The sequence below is a fragment of the Dendrobates tinctorius genome, unplaced genomic scaffold (assembly GCF_039654945.1).
Source record: "Dendrobates tinctorius isolate UK_male_01 unplaced genomic scaffold, ASM3965494v1 ptg000060l, whole genome shotgun sequence".
In the NCBI taxonomy this organism is placed as follows: Eukaryota; Metazoa; Chordata; class Amphibia; order Anura; family Dendrobatidae; genus Dendrobates; species Dendrobates tinctorius.
In genome coordinates this window covers 48,685,789-48,703,953 of record NW_027361728.1, presented here as the reverse complement: position 1 = coordinate 48,703,953, position 18,165 = coordinate 48,685,789, and positions in this window count along the sequence as shown.

Sequence of the window (18,165 nt, the reverse complement as noted above, 5' to 3'; positions counted from 1 at the left end):
ACATAACAAACTTGGTAGGATTTCAGAGCAAATAACACACACATCTTTGTTTGCACAATAAGTTAGTGATATTCAGTACATATTACACATAACATTCTGGTCTGTAAGTTGACACATATGTGGACTAAGATGAGGGCATAAAAGTTACTCCAAGAAGCAAAAAATACATACTTTGGCAAACACATCATGAACATAGAGAATATGGTTGTGTAGTACATACCGTATTGTGAGTAGAAGTCGCTCCTCTGCAGATATAGATTTGAGCATCCTTGTGTCCTGAAAGGTTATCCCAGGGCGCACTGTCTCCAAGAGTCTATCAAATGTTGCAAGGCTCATGCAACAGTATTGTTAGAAATTAGCCGGATGCTCCCGCAGAGAAGAATAGAGGCGGTGAAAATGACCTCTTGTGAGTCGTTGCCTCAAAAGTGGATGTACCCACATGCGTCTCCTCCTCCACGGATCCACTATCACTGGGTATGGTTGGTAAAAGCGGCGTGACAAAAGCCAGTTGAAGAGAACCTGCTCAGTTGTGTTGAAACTCAGACTGTTTGCCATGTTGCACATACAACAGCAACACACCTATTGAAGGCAAGGTCACAATTTGACAGAATGGAGGCAGCCACCTGTTCCTGAGGCAATAAATGAGGTGCAGGCTAATGATTTAAATAGTTTGCAGGCCTCAAAACCATTAAATGTCCATTTTACAAGGCTGCGAGAAAATCACGCCATACGGAGTCCATACGGATGCCATACGGATTACATATGGATGCTGACATGCGCAAAATACGCGACAACACCTTGCTTACGGATGACATACGGAGCACTATTTAGGGGTCATTCATCCTTATTACGCATGTAAACTACGGACCGTATTTTGCGTTGGTTAGTGTGACCCCGGCCTAAGACTCATTTCTGTATCCACCTAGTCTCATCGAAACCAGGTTATGCTAGGCCAGAAACAATAATTATCTGCGTAATGATTATTTAGTAAATATAGAACATGTGAGATCAATAGTAATTTGCTATTTGGGATAATCAGTACTTTGGAAAGAACCCATGATGTAATGCAATGAGACAGCTCTGTTTTTGCTATAAAATGTTGTACACTTCTGGAAATAAATCAGAAATCAAGCTATTGCTTGCCTTTGTCCTGATTTCTCCGGCCGTACGACCCCACATCCAATTTGGAAGCAGACAATTGACAAAACTTGAAGGGGAAAGAGCCATCTGGGAGTACACTGAGAGGGCAAGACATGTAGTCTGTCACCATTTGACAGAAACGTTGCCTCCTGGTGACTGGAGCCGTCTGTGATGGTCAAGACATTTGTGGCGGGCACACAAAACTTTGCCACATTTGGGCCATACTGGTCTTGCCTTGTGCTGAGGCGCTGCCTCTGCTCCCTCTTTGTGCAGAGCTTCCTCCACTGCCTTGACGCACAGAGCTGCTTTGTAAAGCACTAGTAGCACTGCTCTCGGGTGGAATGGAGAACATGATGCAATGCACCATTGTGTCTTGGTACTCCCGCATTTTACGCTCCCGGTTCAACGGTGTTATGAGGCTTTGTAAGTTGTCCCGGTAGCGAGGATCTAGGAGAGTGTATACCCAATAATCAGCCGTGTTGAGAATGTGGGCGATCGGCGGTCTTTTCTCAGGCACTGCAGCATGAAATCAACCATGTGCTGCAGACTCCCAACTGGCCAAGAAACGCTGTCCCCTGCTTGAGGCGTCATCTCTGCCTGCTCTGCATCACCCCACCCTCGCTCTACATACTGACTACTAGAGCATTGTGTACCTCCCTCCTCTGGAGAGATGTCTTCCTCCTCCATTGATTCCTCCTTCTCCTCACAAAGTGTCCCCTGCCTAGGCCTTTGTGAGGAACCACGTTGCGCAGACTGTCCAGAAGCAGATGGCATTTGTGACTCCTCATCCTCCACCTTTTCCAAAACCTCCTCCCTTAGTGTTTGCAGTGTTTTTTCAAGCAGGCATATAAGGGGGACAGTCATGTTGACTAGCGCATCATCTGCACTCACCATCCGCGTGGAATCATCGAAGGCACGCAAAACGTGGCAGATGTCCTTCATAGAGGCCCTCTCAGTGGTGGTGAAGTGTGAACGGCGCGCAGTGCGACTTGTTTGCGCCTGATGCAGCTGGTATGCCATTACTGCTGGCTGCTGCTCACACAACCGCTCCAACATATGTAACGTTGATTTCCACCTGGTGTTCCGGAAAGCGGAATCGGCGCTGCAGAGCTGCAATGCGCGATTTTGCCATGCTGGAACGCTACAAGTGAGCACACTCTATGCATCAAGATCCTGATAGTCCCTCAAAAACTCTGCATGACCAAGTTGAGCACATGTGCCAGACATGGGATGTGAGTGAGGTTGCCTAGGCCCAGACCTGCCACCAGATTTCGGCCATTGTCACACACTACCAAGCCTGGCTGGAGATTCGCTGGCACAAACCACACGTCGCTCTCCTGCTTTATGGCATTCCAGAGCTCCTGCGCTGTGTGGCTTTGAATCCCCAAAGAAATTAATTTCAGTACAGCTTGTTGACATTTGGCCACGGCTGTGCTCATATCGGTCATAACAGGTAAGCGTTCACGGGTACATGTGGAGGTAGACCGTGACGGCTCCTGCAGCGCTGATTCTGAGGAACTGGAGTATGAGGAGGAGTCAATGTGTACAGACTGAATTCCTGCAATCCTTGGAGTTAGCGGAATACGTACAGCGCCACTCTCAAGATCTGTACCTGGCTCCACAACATTTACCCAATGGGCAGTGAGGGAAAGTTATCATCCCTATCCATGGTTACTGGTCCACGCATCGGTGGTCAGGTGGACCTTGCTACTGACGGCATTTAGTAGCGCATGTTTAATTTTTCCCTCCACATACTTTTGCAGGGCAGGGACGGCATGCCTGCTGAAATAAAAGTGGCTGGGCACATTGTATTGTGGGACTGCCAATGCCATGAAGTTACGGAAGGTGTCAGTCTCCACCAGCCTGAATGAGAGCATTTAAAGGGACAGTAGTTTTGCAATGCCAGCATTCACAGCCTGTGCTCGGTAATGATTTGCCGAGTATGGCGGCCTTTTCTCCCATGCCTGTGCAACCGATGGCTGTAGAGTGGCCTGGGAGTGTGAGGATGACAGGGAACGTTGTGCTGTGGGTGTAATGACACAGGGTCTCTGTACAACAGTGCTAGAGGTTCTTCCATGGCGATCCTGTGAGGAAGCCAAACCAGCTGTGTGTGAGCTGGAGGAAGAAGCTACAACACGAGCTGAAGAGGTGGTAGGTGGTGCTGTAGATTGGCCTACGTCTTCAGTGTGTCTTTGTAACTCCACAACGTGCTTGGTCCGCACATGTTTCCACATATTTGTGGCATTGAGGTTGCTGACACTTTTCCCTCTTTTGACTTTCTGATTACACAGCTTGCATTTGACAAAGCAAATGTCATCTGCAACTGTGTCAAAAAAGGACCACGCACTGCAAGTTCTGGGAGCACCCGTTTTGGGTTTTGGAAGAGGAATGCTCCTAATGGGTGCCGAAGTGGAGGCTACAGGCAACCAAGTCTGCCCCCTCCCTCTCCCTCCTGTCTTGGCCGTTCGGGGAATCTCTTCCTCAGAGCTGCTCCCACCACCTTCCTGTTCCTCACGCCATGATGGGTGAAGGTCTGAAGGACCTTATCATCTACACTACCCTCTTCAAACACCTGCTTCTCCTGGGTTGTCTCGCCAGCACAGTAAGCACCAGAAAGTGGCACCTGAGTCTCATCCTCAGATGGGTACTGAGGTGTGCTGACCATAGGCACTGGCCCACCTGCCTCTTTAGATTCATAGAGACAAAGCTGTTGCGCATCACTGCTAGAGTTGAGTGAAACGGTTCGAAAAAATTCAAAAGTCGCTGACTTTCGCCAAAATCGGGTTTCATGAAGCGAAACCCGACCTTAGCGTGAGGTCGGCCACGAGGTCGGCGACTTTAGCGCTAAAGTCGAGTTTCAAAAGATGCTTTAGCACCCTTTTTCAGCCAATCAGGAAGAATGGACACTGTGGGCAACGTGATGACATAGGCAGCTGTCACCACCATCTTGGAGAAGGGCATGCAAGTGATTGGCTTGCTTTATGTGGCCTCACAGGGGGTATAAAAGGGCGGGGACGCCGACCGCCATGTTACTCATGCTGATCTCAGAATAGGGAGATCTGCTGCAGCTGCTGATTCTGTAGGGAGAGTGTTAGGATGGCAAAAAGAAAAAAAAAACTGCTTCTGCTGCTAGCGCTTTTCACTGTAGTTACTGTGCAGTGAAAGGTGAAGATTTTTGCTTTTGTGCAGCAGCGCTGGTGGTGATTAGCCTGCCTTTTAAGGCTTGCTGCATTGCTGTGTGCACACTGGTGCTTAAACTGCTTTTTTAAAAGCAATCCAAATTGTATTGTTTTGTTCTGGTGAGGTAGTGAGCGTTCATTTTTTCACACACCGTACAGCGGTGTACGCTCCTCTCTCAGTACCGTGTAACAGCTGTTATCATGGCCAAATTGAAGCTATCTACGTGTGTGACTCTGTAAGGAAAAGTTGAGGAGTTTGTCCGTTCTTACAGACCTACACCTTATAGTTTTGTCCGTTTTTCAAACAGTTTAGTATATTTGCTGTTTGATTACATTCAAAACTAGAGAGAGACAGCATGTGTCAGTCCATATACAGAAAAAGGGGGAGACAGGGCGCTTCCAATGCGTAGGTCTGTATGGAAAGTAGATGAGTGCACAGCAAATGTTAGGCTCACCTGATAGGGTTGTGAGAGTCACAACACCTATAATCGCATAAAACAGCTGCAGCAGTCTGCACGAGGTCCAAGGACTTGGTACAAAGAGAAGGCTGGTAGTGCAATAAGAGACTGTTCTGCTGTGGTAGAATTCAAGATATCTTTATTGCCAACGTGTTTCCTGAGCCAGTCCCAGCTCACTTCATCAGGGCAAGTCCGTATACAAAAACACGGAGCTTGACAATTTTTGATACACCGTACAGCGGTGTACATGCACGCTCCTCTCTCAGTACCGTGTAACGGCTGTTATCACGGCCAAATTGAAACTATCTACGTGTGTGACTCTGTAAGGAAAAGTCGAGGATTTTGTCCGTTCTTACAGACCTACACCTTATAGTTTTGTCCGTTTTTCAAACAGTTTAGTATATTTGCTGTTTGATTACATTCAAAACTAGAGAGACAGCGTGTGTCAGTCTGTATACAAAAACACGGAGCTTGACAATTTTACATACACCGTACAACGGTGTACGTGCACACTCCTCTCTCAGTACCGTGTAACGGCTGTTATCATGGCCAAATTGAAGCTATCTGCATGTGTGACTCTGTAAGGAAGAGTCGAGGAGTTTGTCCGTTCTTACAGACCTACACTCTTGGGAGATTCCAATTCTGCCCAATTCTATATACACCTTGTAGTTTGTCATACACTAGGGAATTTCTGCCGGTCACATTGTGGTGTTATAGACACAGGGCGTGACAGAATTCAACTGTGTCCTGAAGTGTAGAGAGCTTCCAATTCTCCACAGTCCTCTATCCACCTTTATTACACCATCCAGAATCTGCCTGTCACATTACGGTGTAAAATAAACAGGGCCTGACAGAATCCAACTGTGTCCTGAAGTCTACAGAGATTTCAATTCTCCCCACTACTATATACACCTTGTACCTTGTTTTACAGTACCATATAGTTGGTGGTTTTTTGGGTACATTTTCCCCAAAAATGAGGAAGTGTGGTGGAAGAGTCTGTGTAAGTGGGCGGGGGTTGGCAGCTGGTAATGATGGTGTTGGTGGTGGATCTGCTGTTAGTGGCAAAAGCAAAATAGCGCCTAATGCAGGAGGTGTTGAGCCTGCGTCACCATCTGGCTCCACAATGCCTCAAAAGCTCCCTTTTCTGGGAGTAGGTAAACCGCTTTTAAAGCCGGAGCTTCAAGAACAATTTTTGGCTTGCATTGCAGACTCAGCCTCCAGCTCTATCGCCTCCTCTTCTGAAGTTTTAAAAAATAAAAGCACTGAGTCATCATTGGAGGCTCATATTCATGAACCACACCTTTCCTTGTGTCCTTCACCCCAACCAAAATTGAAGGATGTGGCAGGCCACACTACAGATTAGTCCATGGAGCTGTTTTCACATACCATGCCTGGGTTATCATGTCAAATCGTGAATTACCCAGGCAAAGATGAATCTGACATGGAGTGTACTGATGCACAGCCACTGATAGATGATTCTGCTGGTACATTCACTCAGAGCACTACATTGTCCTCGCAGTGTACTGAGCCAGAATCTGACCCAGATGAAACTCAGGTGCCCCTTCCCGCATACTATACCACCATACATGGTGACACAGAGGAAGGTGCACATGACATTGAAGAGGAGGTGATGGATGACCCAGTTGTTGACCCAGATTGGCATCCATTGGGGGTAGAGGGTGCCGCTGCCAATAACTCAGAAGAGGAGGAGGAGCATCCGCAGCAGGCATCGACATCGCAACAGCTGTTATCTGCAGGCCCGGAGCAGTCCAAAAACGGGTTACAGAAACCAAAAGAGTTGTAGGACAGCTTGGCCAGATGGTCAAAATAGCACAGCGTGCAAGGCCTCAAAATGTCTTCCATAGTAGGAAGAGTGCAGTGTGGCACTTTTTTGAACAAAATCCTTATGATCAAGCAAAGGTTATCTGTAAGAAGGGCGCAAAGACCTTTAGCCAAGGGAAAAATCTGAGAAATTTGAATACCAGTTGCATGCTAAGACATTTAACCACCATGCACTTGCAAGCGTGGATGGACTACAAAATTCACGTAACACATGTGCTACTGCTCCCAAAGAAGGTAGTCAACAGCGCTACATTGTTTCCCCCACTGTATGTCCACCGGTTAGCACACCACCAGCAGCAAATGTTGAGTTGTCGTCGCAAGGGCAAATCAGTCAGGGAATCACACTGTTATTGCAATGAAAGACAGAATCTAGGCCATCAGAAAGAACGCCAACTCCATCACCATCATCAACCCTCTCTCAGTCCGCCATGTCCACCGCTAGTTCCACCATATGCAGCTCTCAAGTCCAGCTCACCCTACCAGAGACTATGAGTAGGACAAAAAAGTACTCATCCTCTCATCCGCGAACACTGGGTTTGAACGCACACATTACCAAACTAATCTCGTTAGAGATGATGCCCTATCGGTTGGTTGAAAGCGCAGCTTTCCGCGAACTCATGGCCTACGCAGTACCATGCTATGACCTACCCAGTCGCCACTTCTATTCTCGCAAAGCTATCCCAGCCCTCCACCTTCATGTGAACGACCGCATTGTCCATGCACTCAAGCAATCAGTGAGTGGAAAGGTGCACCTCACAACTGATGCATGGTCCAGTAGGTATGGCCAGGGCCGCTACGTGTCCATCACTGCGCACTGGGTTAATGTGGTGGATGCAGGGTCCACAGGGGACAGCTGTGATGGCACAGTGCTGCCTAGCCCACGGTATAGGAAACAGTTGGCTGTAGGCGTTAGACCTTCCTCCTCCTCCTCCAGAAGCGAAAGCTCATCCACAGAGCGCAGTCGCACGAGCACTGCATCCGCAGCTGACAGTGGTGCACACGATGTGTCCCACTATCGATCAGCTAGAGGAAAGCGTCAGCAGGCTGTGTTGCAGATGATGTGTTTGGGCGACAGACACACGGCGGAGGTACTGGCCGACTACTTTCAGCGACAAACTGAGTCATGGCTGGGCAGTCTACATCTTGAGGCAGGCAAGGTAGTTAGTGATAACGGCCGGAATTTTGTGGCTGCCATAGCCCTTTCAAAACTCAGCCATATACCTTGCTTGGTTCACACCTTGAACCTGGTGGTGCAGTGCTTCCTCACTAATTATCCGGAGTTAACAGCCCTGCTCTAGAAGGTGCGAAGACTGTGCGCGCACATCCGCCGGTCGCCTGTACACTCCGTTCGTATGCAGAAGCTGCAGCGATTGCTCCACCTTCCCAACCACCGCCTCATTATCGACATTGCAACAAGGCGGAACTCCACCCTGCACATAGTTGAGCGGCTGTGCTAACAGAGGCAGGCCGTAATGCATTTGTGGGAGGATACACGGGCAGGCAATTTGAGGGCAGACATGGAGTTGACAAGTGTGCAGTGGTCGAAGCTGAAAGACCTCTGTAAAGTCCTTCAATGTTTTGAGGAATGCACACGGCTGGTAAGCGCAGACAACGCCATCATAAGCATGAGCATCCCACTTATGCGTCTGCTCAGCAAACTTTGACGCACATCAAGGAGAAGGCGTCTGCAGCCGAGGATGATGAGGAAAAGGAGGAGGGAAGCCTTGATGACAGTCAGCCATTGTCTGTTCAGGGAACTGTCGTGGACGAGGTGGAGGAAGAAGAGGAGGATGATGATGGGGATGATTATTTAGGGGAGGAGCATGCTTCTCGTGGGGCAAGAAAAAATGTTGGCGTGGCATGGTCAGGTGCAGGTTTTGTGCATGACTGGAGGGATGTGGATTTGCCTGAAAGTGCTCCTCCACCTAGCACTCGCAGTGCATCATTGACACCAGGAATGTTGGCCCAAATGTCAGATTATGCCTTGCAGATCCTAAAAAGGGACCCCCGCATTGCCAAAATGATGAACGATGATGACTACTGGTTGGCCAGCATCCTGGATCCACGCTATAAAGGCAAATTTCAAAACATCATGCCACAGGAAAACCTTGACCTAATATTGGCTAACAAACAAGCAACTCTGGTAAACTGGTTGGTTGAGGCATTCCCAGCACACAGCAGCGGTGATGGTTCTCACACGAGCCTTAGGGGCCGGGGGCAACTTGGAAGAGGTGTTGGTGGTGCACACATCAGAAGGGGCATTGGAGACAGGGGTTTCATGACCATGTTGTGGACTGATTTTTCAAGTCCCGCTCACACGATTGGTAATACTGCATCAATTGAAAGTGACAGGAGACAGCACTTGTCAACTATGGTTACAAACTACTTTTCCTCCCATATCGATGTTCTCCCTCACAGGTCATTCCCATTTGACTATTGGGCAGCTAAACTGGACACCTGGCCTGAATTGGCACAATATGCCTTACAGGAGCTTGCTTGCTCAGCTGCAAGTGTGCTATCGGAAAGAGTCTTCAGTGCTGCTGGATCAATCCTGACAGAAAAAAGGACCCGTCTGTCGACCCAAAATGTGGATGATCTAACCTTCATTAAAATGATCCATGCATGGGTTTCCAAGGATTTTGTCACACCTTACCCTGATGACACATAGGGTGACAGAAAAATGGCTTTCTTTGGTCCGCCTCTTCCTTGGACTTGACCAATTTCGCGTTTAGCAGCAGGTGAATGTCCCACATCAACATATGCCATTTTGTAAACCTCCCTAACTGGGCTGCCTCCTCCCCCCATGGCCGGGGTCACCACCTAGCGCACGCAACCGTGCGAGTGCCATTGCCCTGGACAGGTGGGTGGGCCGACTCTTGGGCGCGGGCACTGGCACAGAGTCCCTAATAGTGCAATCAAGTGTCTCTGACGGTGGAGGTGCACACCCACCGTCAGACACCGTCATGCTATGAGAGGCCCAGTGCCAGTACCGACGCCCACGAGTGGGCCCCCCTTGCTTGGGAAGGGCCCCAGCATTTGCAATGTTTACCTCTCCCTGTTCCTCCGCTGTGTAGTCTGGGCTGTCAAATCCTTCACTGGGACTGCCACTACAAATTTGGTGAACTGATAGAAGATGATGGTTAAGACGTAGCTATGCCCTGTCCCGCTTGCCGGGATCTAGCTTCAGATGATCAATGGCTTCCATTTCTTATGGACGTCGACTCACATTGAGATGCAGTGGTGGTTTCTCATCAGCTTTCAGTTTTCCTATCCACAGACGTGTGACATTCCAGCGCAAATTTTTAAATGTGCCCTCTCATGCCAATCCAAATGAATCGTCTACGGCCTGTGGCTTCTGTCTTTTGCACTCCAAAGTTACGTGACAGAGCATGATAGGCAGTGAGCACCATGTTTACATCTCTCCCTGTGATCAAAATTATATGGATATGAGTAATGGCGATGGGATCAACGATACTGCGAAACAGCAACACTTTCTTCACAAAGAAAGGTTTTCTCTGTCTCCACACGCTAATTAATTGAGGGTCTGCATCGCCTCTGAGAATTGTGACGGAAGTTTATCCCGTGAATAGGAATTCCTATATTTCTGCAATCACTAGAATTTACTGTATGTCAGTAATTGTATGCATCTCATTTCCTATTGCGGAGCGTCTGGACTGTCTTACTGAGACAGAAATATATATGAAGATTTAAAAATACCACCAAAAGTGTATACTGGTGTACACTTCAAATACATTTCTTTTTTTCTACTTTTTAGATTGCTGTCTAATCCATACTGAGAACATGGAGATTTTAAATATTTTAACTGTGCTATATATACCTGCTATCCAGTGATAATGTACCCTTTCTCAATTTTGTACAAGCTGGTCAAATCCATACTGGGCCTGAGACCGTCTGATCTATAGACATAGGTTTTTAATGTGTAAACTATGCTATACATACCTGTTATCCAGTGATACGATACTCTTTCTCACCTTTGTCCAATCACGTCTAATCCATACTGGGCCTGAGACCGTCTGAGCCTGCCTCCTGTTATTTAGATCTTCGTTTTTAATGAGTAAACTATGCTTTACATACCTGTTATCCAGTGATATGGTATCCTTTCTCACCTTTGTCCAATCACGTCTAATCCATACAGGGCCTGAGACCGTCTGAGCCTGCCTCCTGTTATATAGACATAGGTTTTTAATGTGTAAACTATGCTATACATACCTATACATACCTGTTATCCAGTGATACGGTACCCTTTCTTACCTTTGTCCAATCACGTCTAATCCATACTGGGCCTGAGACTGTCTGAGCCTGCCTCCTGTCCTTCTGCTGGTTCTGCACCTGTAAGCAACAAAAGCTGGTCCTTTCAGTGTAGCGCGCATGCAGCCCCGGACATGTAACGCCATGATAGACCATGATAGTGCCAGAGCCTCGCGTATCCCTCTAGTAAGCTTGACGCGTACTGCGGGGGCATGCCTGAGTCTCGTTCGTTAACGGAATAAAGCTGACAAATTGCTAGCACAACTACAAACGGACATACCACACCACACACACAATCGACAAAGCTTTCAATATGTGCATCTTTTCTTGAGGTGGCATGGTTGTGGTTTCCCAGGTGGAGTCCAATTAAGCCGCAGGCTCCACTCCTGGTGGTGCCTTTTTGGACATTCCTTTAAGATTCAGCTTTGCAATCATACTGCCCCCGGAAAGCAAACACTTTGCCTTCATGGACGCAGTTTGGAGGTTCGTGGGAATAACGCTGCCCGATCGCCAGTTGGCATAATTTATTGGTGGGAAGTCCGACGGTATATGATCGTGTTCAATTTCAGAATTTTTTTTTTTGGTTGGTATTTTACATTTTTATTCCAGCCTTTCTTGACTTCATAAGGGAATGACAAGCCTATATCTGTGTCTCCACCTCCTCCTTTTACACTTCCACCTCTTTTATAAATAAAGTTGCCCTTTTCCATATGTAATTTTTGTCTTCTGAGCATTTTCTCTGCTTTGGGACACCTTTTAAGGTGTTTTGTAATTGTTTTCTATGTGTTTGTATGTGTTTGTGTTTGCCTGCCATTGTTTTCAATGGGGTTCGACGAACATTCGACGAACTTGCCTCCTGTGTGACGAACCAAAACACTAGTGTGGTGGATCAACACTACTCCTGATATATAGACGTACATTGTTAATGTTTCAACTATGCTATATATACCTGCTATCTGATGATACTGTACACTTTGTCTACTTTTCATATTCTTGTCTAATCCATACTGAGCCTGTGAGCGTCTCTGTGTGACTGATGGAATATATATGGAGATTGACAATTACCCTTTGACTGAATAGAGCTGTACATTTCTGATACAGTGCCATATATCTGATGTTATTTTGTGTCTATTTTGTGCAAAATTTTGAAGTTTGGTGGAAGAGGCCGCGGACGTGGGCGCGGGGGGGGGCAGCTTGTGATGATGATGGTGGTGGTGGTGCATCTGCTGGCAGTGGCAAAAGCACAATAGCAGCTAAGGCAGGAGGAGTTGAACCTGCATCAAGATCTGGCTCCTGAACGCCTGGAATGATACCTTTTCTGGGAGTAGGTTAACCGCTTTTAAAGGCGGAGCATGAGGAACTGGTTTTGGCTTACATTGCCGAAACAGACTCCATCAAATATGCCCACCTCTTCTGAAGTTTTAAAAAATGCAAGCACTGAGTGGTCAAGTGCTGGCTCCTGGTCAGGAAGAATCCCTTTCCTTGTGTCCTGCACCCCCACCCAAAATGAATGAAGCAGCAGGCCACACTTCACATTAGTCCATGTAGCTCTTTCTATCATACCATGCCTGGGTTATCAAGTAAAATCGTGAATTCCCCAGTCCAAGATGAATCTGACATGGAGTGTGGGTGGCCAGACAGGGAAGTGGGGTTAATCGGTATCGGGTCGGTGTCTCAGAGGGATGTGTCACGGTGGTGGTAACCCGTTCTGTGGCCCTGGGCGTCCATGCAAAGGGGTGAATTACGTTTATAGGTGAATGACACCACCTCTGGTTTCTGATTAGATTGACCAGTGCTGCAGTGTCGCTTCTGTGGGACAGATGTTGTGGTGCAGCTAAGATGTAGAAGACCTGCACAGGTAGGGCCATAGTCGCAGAGCAGATGAAAGAGTTGGGAGATGGTGTGCAGTGCAGGATGTAGCTGAGCCGTGCGCCAGGCGCAGGAGAAAGATGACAGACACAGTCGTGCAGTTCCTTTACCTGTACTTGGTAGGTGCTGTCCAGGACCCAGAGTACAGATGGAGAAGGAGTTGGTGAGCCTGGAAGCCAATTTGGATTTCTCTATCTGCAGATAGGTAGTGTGGCCTCCGTTCTAGCGCTTATCTGAGGTACTCGCAGTGCTGAGTTCAATGAAGTTCCCCCCATTGACTCTCTTTTGGAACTTTCTCATATGGCTGGCAGCCGTAGCCTTTTCCTTCTGGCTCACACACGTCGCTGCTGGGGCCTCCGAGCCTCAGTTGGGTACAGAGCATTTACAGCTGCTACTTCCTCCGGATTCTGCTGCAGGAACGTCAGTGTCCCTACAAACTCGGAGACCAGAATCGGGACCATGCGCTCCAGCTAGGAGTGAGCCTTAACTCTGCTCATCCTCCAGCTCCCCTTTGCATGTCCACACACTTCCCCTTCCCTGCATAGAATGGCCTAACTTACCTCCTCTCGACCACAGAGAGCAGCTCCTTAGCAGTCATGTTCAGAGGTCTCCCTACTGGCGTGGAGTGGGAAATGTATTGTGTGTTGGTTTAACTGCTAGAGAGATCCTTTGTTGCTCCCAAGCATGACATCACTCTCTCTAGGAGGAAGGTAATGCCACTGTGGTGACCATATTCCTGGGGACGCTACAAGTGCACTGATGCCCAGCCACTGCTAGATGATTCTGCTGATACATTGACCCAGACCACTACATTCCCCTCACACTCTACACAGCCAGAATCTGACCCAGAGGAAACTCAGGTTCCCCTTCCCGCATACTATACCACCTTACATGGTGACAAAGAGGAAGGTGCAGATGAAAGTGCAGGTTCCTTGAGTTGGTGGGGGGGCATACTCATGGGCGACGGAACTGGCACAGGGCCCCTCATAGTACGCAAAAGTGTCTCTGCCGGTGGGAAGGCCGGAGGGCCCACCCCCACCCGCCGTCAGACACACCACCACACACCGCCGTACTATTAGAGGGGCCCTGTGCCACTGCCGTCGCCAATGAGTGGGCCCCCCCTGCTTGCTCAGGATCACAGCACTTGCAAAGTTGAAATACTTACCTCTCCCTGCTCCACCGCCATGACGTCTTCCGTGTTTCCTGACAGTGATAGTATGATCAGAGAGCGCAATGACATCACATCTGTACGCCCTCGGCCTAAACAGCCAAGTGCAGTGAGATGGACGATGGGGATGACGAGGAGTCCAGACTAGTACAGGGATTCCATAGCGAGGAGACTTATTTAATTGTTTTCAATGTTGGGACAGCAATTTTTGGGGAGCACTATACTCTGGAGAATGATATATGGGGCCCACCATACACTGGAGCATTCTAAAGGTGGACATCAGACACTGGAGCAGCATTTACAGGGCACATTATACACTAGAGCATTAGAAATGGGGCCCATTATGTATGGAGCATTATTTGGACCCATAAAACAGTGGAGCTTCATCCATGGGGACCAACATATACTGTAGCATTATGTGGAGCTCATCATATACTGTTTCAAACATTATATGGGACCAATGATTCTGTATGGAGAAATATATGGCCTCATTACTCTGTATAGCGCACTATGCGGTGGCCATAATACTGTATGGAGTAATATACTATCCGTTTTTGGAGCTATTAAAAATGGATATCAGTCACTCCCTGCCGACTTTGCTTCCCCATTGACTTGCATTGAGTTTCGTGTTTCCGTCGGCCTTAGACTTTTTACGATAATCGGCATCTCTAATCAATGCATACTCCCTCTTCTTCACATTCTAGAATGCTGCTTGGCTGGTCCCCTCTTTCCAAGCCAAGAGATTCAGAGAACAGAAGTAGAGAATGAGATGGCTCCTGTCCAAGGCTCTCTGCCTGTGTTATAACTTTATATACTCCGTGCAATGGAGGTCGGTGACGTGGATCAGAAAAGAGGCCTGAGCTCATAGGTTTTCAGTTCCATAGTATTTATCCGAATCAAACAGGTTTACAGATAAGACACAGCAGGGTAAAAGCAGATGAAGATAATAATGCAGTGAGCAAACGTACAGACCGTGGAGACGTATGAAGTCCAAGTTGCCAGATCCGGAGACCTGGAGAGCAGGCCAGGCCTGCTAGCAGGAAACAGTCCTTGAAATGGAGGTAGGTGCAGAGCTGATCCGAGAAACAAGTCTTTACAGTGAGACCAAGATTCACAGGCAAGCGGGGTATCCCAAGGTAACGAAGTGACGAGCTAGGTAGCAGTCCTTTCAGCTTGATAACAAGTCCAAGAACAAGTATACTCAAGCAATGAGCAATCATACAGAGCATCCTTATATACCGAGCAGACAGGAACAAGAGAGATCAACACAGGAAATAAGATGGCCCCCCGTTGAGGCTCGTGAATCCATCTTGGATGAGGGCAAAAATGAACTAAACTAAGGGCAAAGCAGTAACTGAGCGACAGACATAAGGCAAGGATTTCAGAGAAACGGATATGCAGGCCATGTCCTTACATTACTCTCCCCTTAAAAGACGTCCTCTGGACGATCTTAAGTCTGGCTTATTGGGATATCTGTTGTGGAATAGTCTGATTAAGTGAGGAGCATGGATGTTCTCCACTGGTTCCCAGGAATTCTCTTCAGCCGAATATCCTTGCCATTTTACCAAGTATTGGAGACATCTCCTATGAACCCGTGAATCCAAGATCCTTTCCACGATGAATTCCTCTTGCCCGTCAAGGAGAACTGGGTCAGGAGGAGCAGAGGTGCGTCCGGGAAAAGGGTTAGGCACTGCCGGCTTTAACAAAGAGACATGAAAGACAGGATGAATTTTCAATGAGTTAGGCAACTTGAGTCGACTGGCTACAGAATTCACTATACTGCTGATCTTATATGGGCCGACATATTTTTGCCCCAGTTTAGACTTTGGGATCCTGAGCTTCAAGTTCTTAGTTGCGAGCCAAACCATGTCTCCTACCTTGTACATTGGAGCTGGCTTACGGAATTTGTCTGCTGCCTTCTTGTATCTTTCCTGTGCTGAACCTAAAGTGTCTTTAAGAACTTCCAAATTGCGTTGCAAGGATGAAATGCGGTCAGCTACCACAGGCACAGACATATCTATTGGAAGTCGAGGAAGAATACTGGGGTGGTATCCCTTGTTGGCAAAGAACGGAGACAATTTGGTGGAAGCATTCTGAGAATTATTATATGTAAATTCAGCCAACGGAAGCAAACTCACCCAATCGTCCTGTAGGTGGCACACATAGCAACGCAGATATTGTTCCAAGGTCTGATTGGTCCGTTCAGTTTGGCCCTTAGACTGTGGATGAAAAGCCGATGACAATTTTACTTTGATGTCCAGAGCAGCACAGAAGCTTTGCCAAAACCGTTAGGTAAATTGAACCCCACGATCAAATATTACTTCATCCGGAGCTCCGTGCAAACGAAAAACATTTTGTACAACAAGATCCGCTGTTTGTTTAGCCGTTGGTACACCAGCACAGGGAATGAAATGAGCAGCTTTAGTCAGCCGGTCAACTACTACTAGAATTGTGTTTTTCCCCTGTGACAGAGGCAACTCAACAATAAAGTCCATTGAAATAGACCCCCAAGGACAAGATGGAACAGGCAGAGGTTGCAAGAGTCCTGTCGGTGAGGAGCGAGGAACTTTTGACCTGGCACATACCTCACATGACGACACATACTGAAGCACATCTTTCCGAAAGGTTGGCCACCAAAAAAAATGAGACAGAAATTCCTGAGTCTTCTGAACTCCCCTATGGCCGGCAAACTTTGAGTCATGCATTAGTTTTAAGAAACTCAGTTTTACTGTCTCTGGAACATACAAATGCTGTCCTTGAAACCAAAGTCCATTCTTGAAAGATAGATTTACCTGGGTGGGGGGTAGGCCCAAAAGCGAATCTGCAGCATAAGCCTCCTTAATCTCCGTTAAAAGATCTTGATTATGTAGGACACTTACAAAGTTCTTCTCAGATAGAATGGTCCTTGGAGGCGAAGCCGGAGTTGCTTCATCTGAATGAATCCTGGACAGTGCATCAGCCTTTCCATTGCGAGAGCCCGGCCTATAGGAGATGACAAAATCAAACTGGTTAAGGAAAAGATTCCACCGAGCCTGTCTGGGTTTTAGAAATCTTGCCAACCTCATAAATTCGAGATTCCGGTGATCCGTGAGTATAACAATCTGTTGGGATACTCCTTGTAACAGATGTCTCCATTCTTTAAATGCGGTTATAATGGCTAACAGTTCTTTGTTGCCAACGTCGTAATTCCTTTCGGCAGGTGATAACTTTTGAGAGAGAAAGGCACACGGATGCAAGAGATCTTTCTCACCTGTCCTTTGCGAGAGTATGGCCCCTACCGCACAGTCCGAGGCGTCCACTTCCACTATGAAGGCCTTGTCTGGGTCAGGATGTACGAGAACGGGAGCTGTCGTAAATTTAGACTTTAATGTGGAAAATGCTGTTTGAGCTTGAGGTGACCAGACAAATGGTGTCTTCTTCCGGGTTAAGTGAGTGATGGGTGCAACGATTGCTGAAAATTTTTTAATGAATCTTCTGTATTAGCGAATCCAATGAATCGCTGTACCTCCTTCACTGATTTGGGAGTTGGCCACTCCTGAATGGCTTGTGTCTTGCTTACATCCATGCTGAGACCCTGGGGAGAAATAACATATCCCAAAAATTGAATTTCTGCTTTGTGAAACTCACATTTCTCCAGTTTAATGTATAAATGATTTTGCCGTAGACGATCCAAAACCATTTTCACGTGTCGCTGATGATCCTCGATATTGCTGGAAAAAAGTAAAATGTCATCCAAGTAAATCACAACAAAAATATCAAGTATGTCTCTGAAAACATCATTTGCCAAGTGCTGGAACATAGCTGGTGCATTACGGAGGCCAAAAGACATAACTAGGTACTCAAAATGTCCATAACGTGATCGAAATGCCGTTTTCCACTCGTCGCCAGGACGAATCCATACTAAATTGTATGCTCCACAAAGATCTAATTTAGTGAAGATTTTGGCGTGTCGAACTCTCTCAAGTAACTCGGGAATTAGTGGAAGTGGGTAAGAGTTCCTGATTGTGATTTTGTTGAGCTCCCGGTAGTCAGTGCATGGACGAAGTGTACCAATTTTCTTTTTGACAAAGAAGATTGGGGCACCTGCTTGGGAGGAAGATGGTCGTATAAACCCTTTAGCTAAATTTTCGTCAATGTACTCTTTAAGAGCTTTTAATTCCAGACCAGACAGTGGATAAATACTCCCGAATGGAATTGCGGCACCAGGCAATAATTCCACGGGTCAATCATATGGCCGATG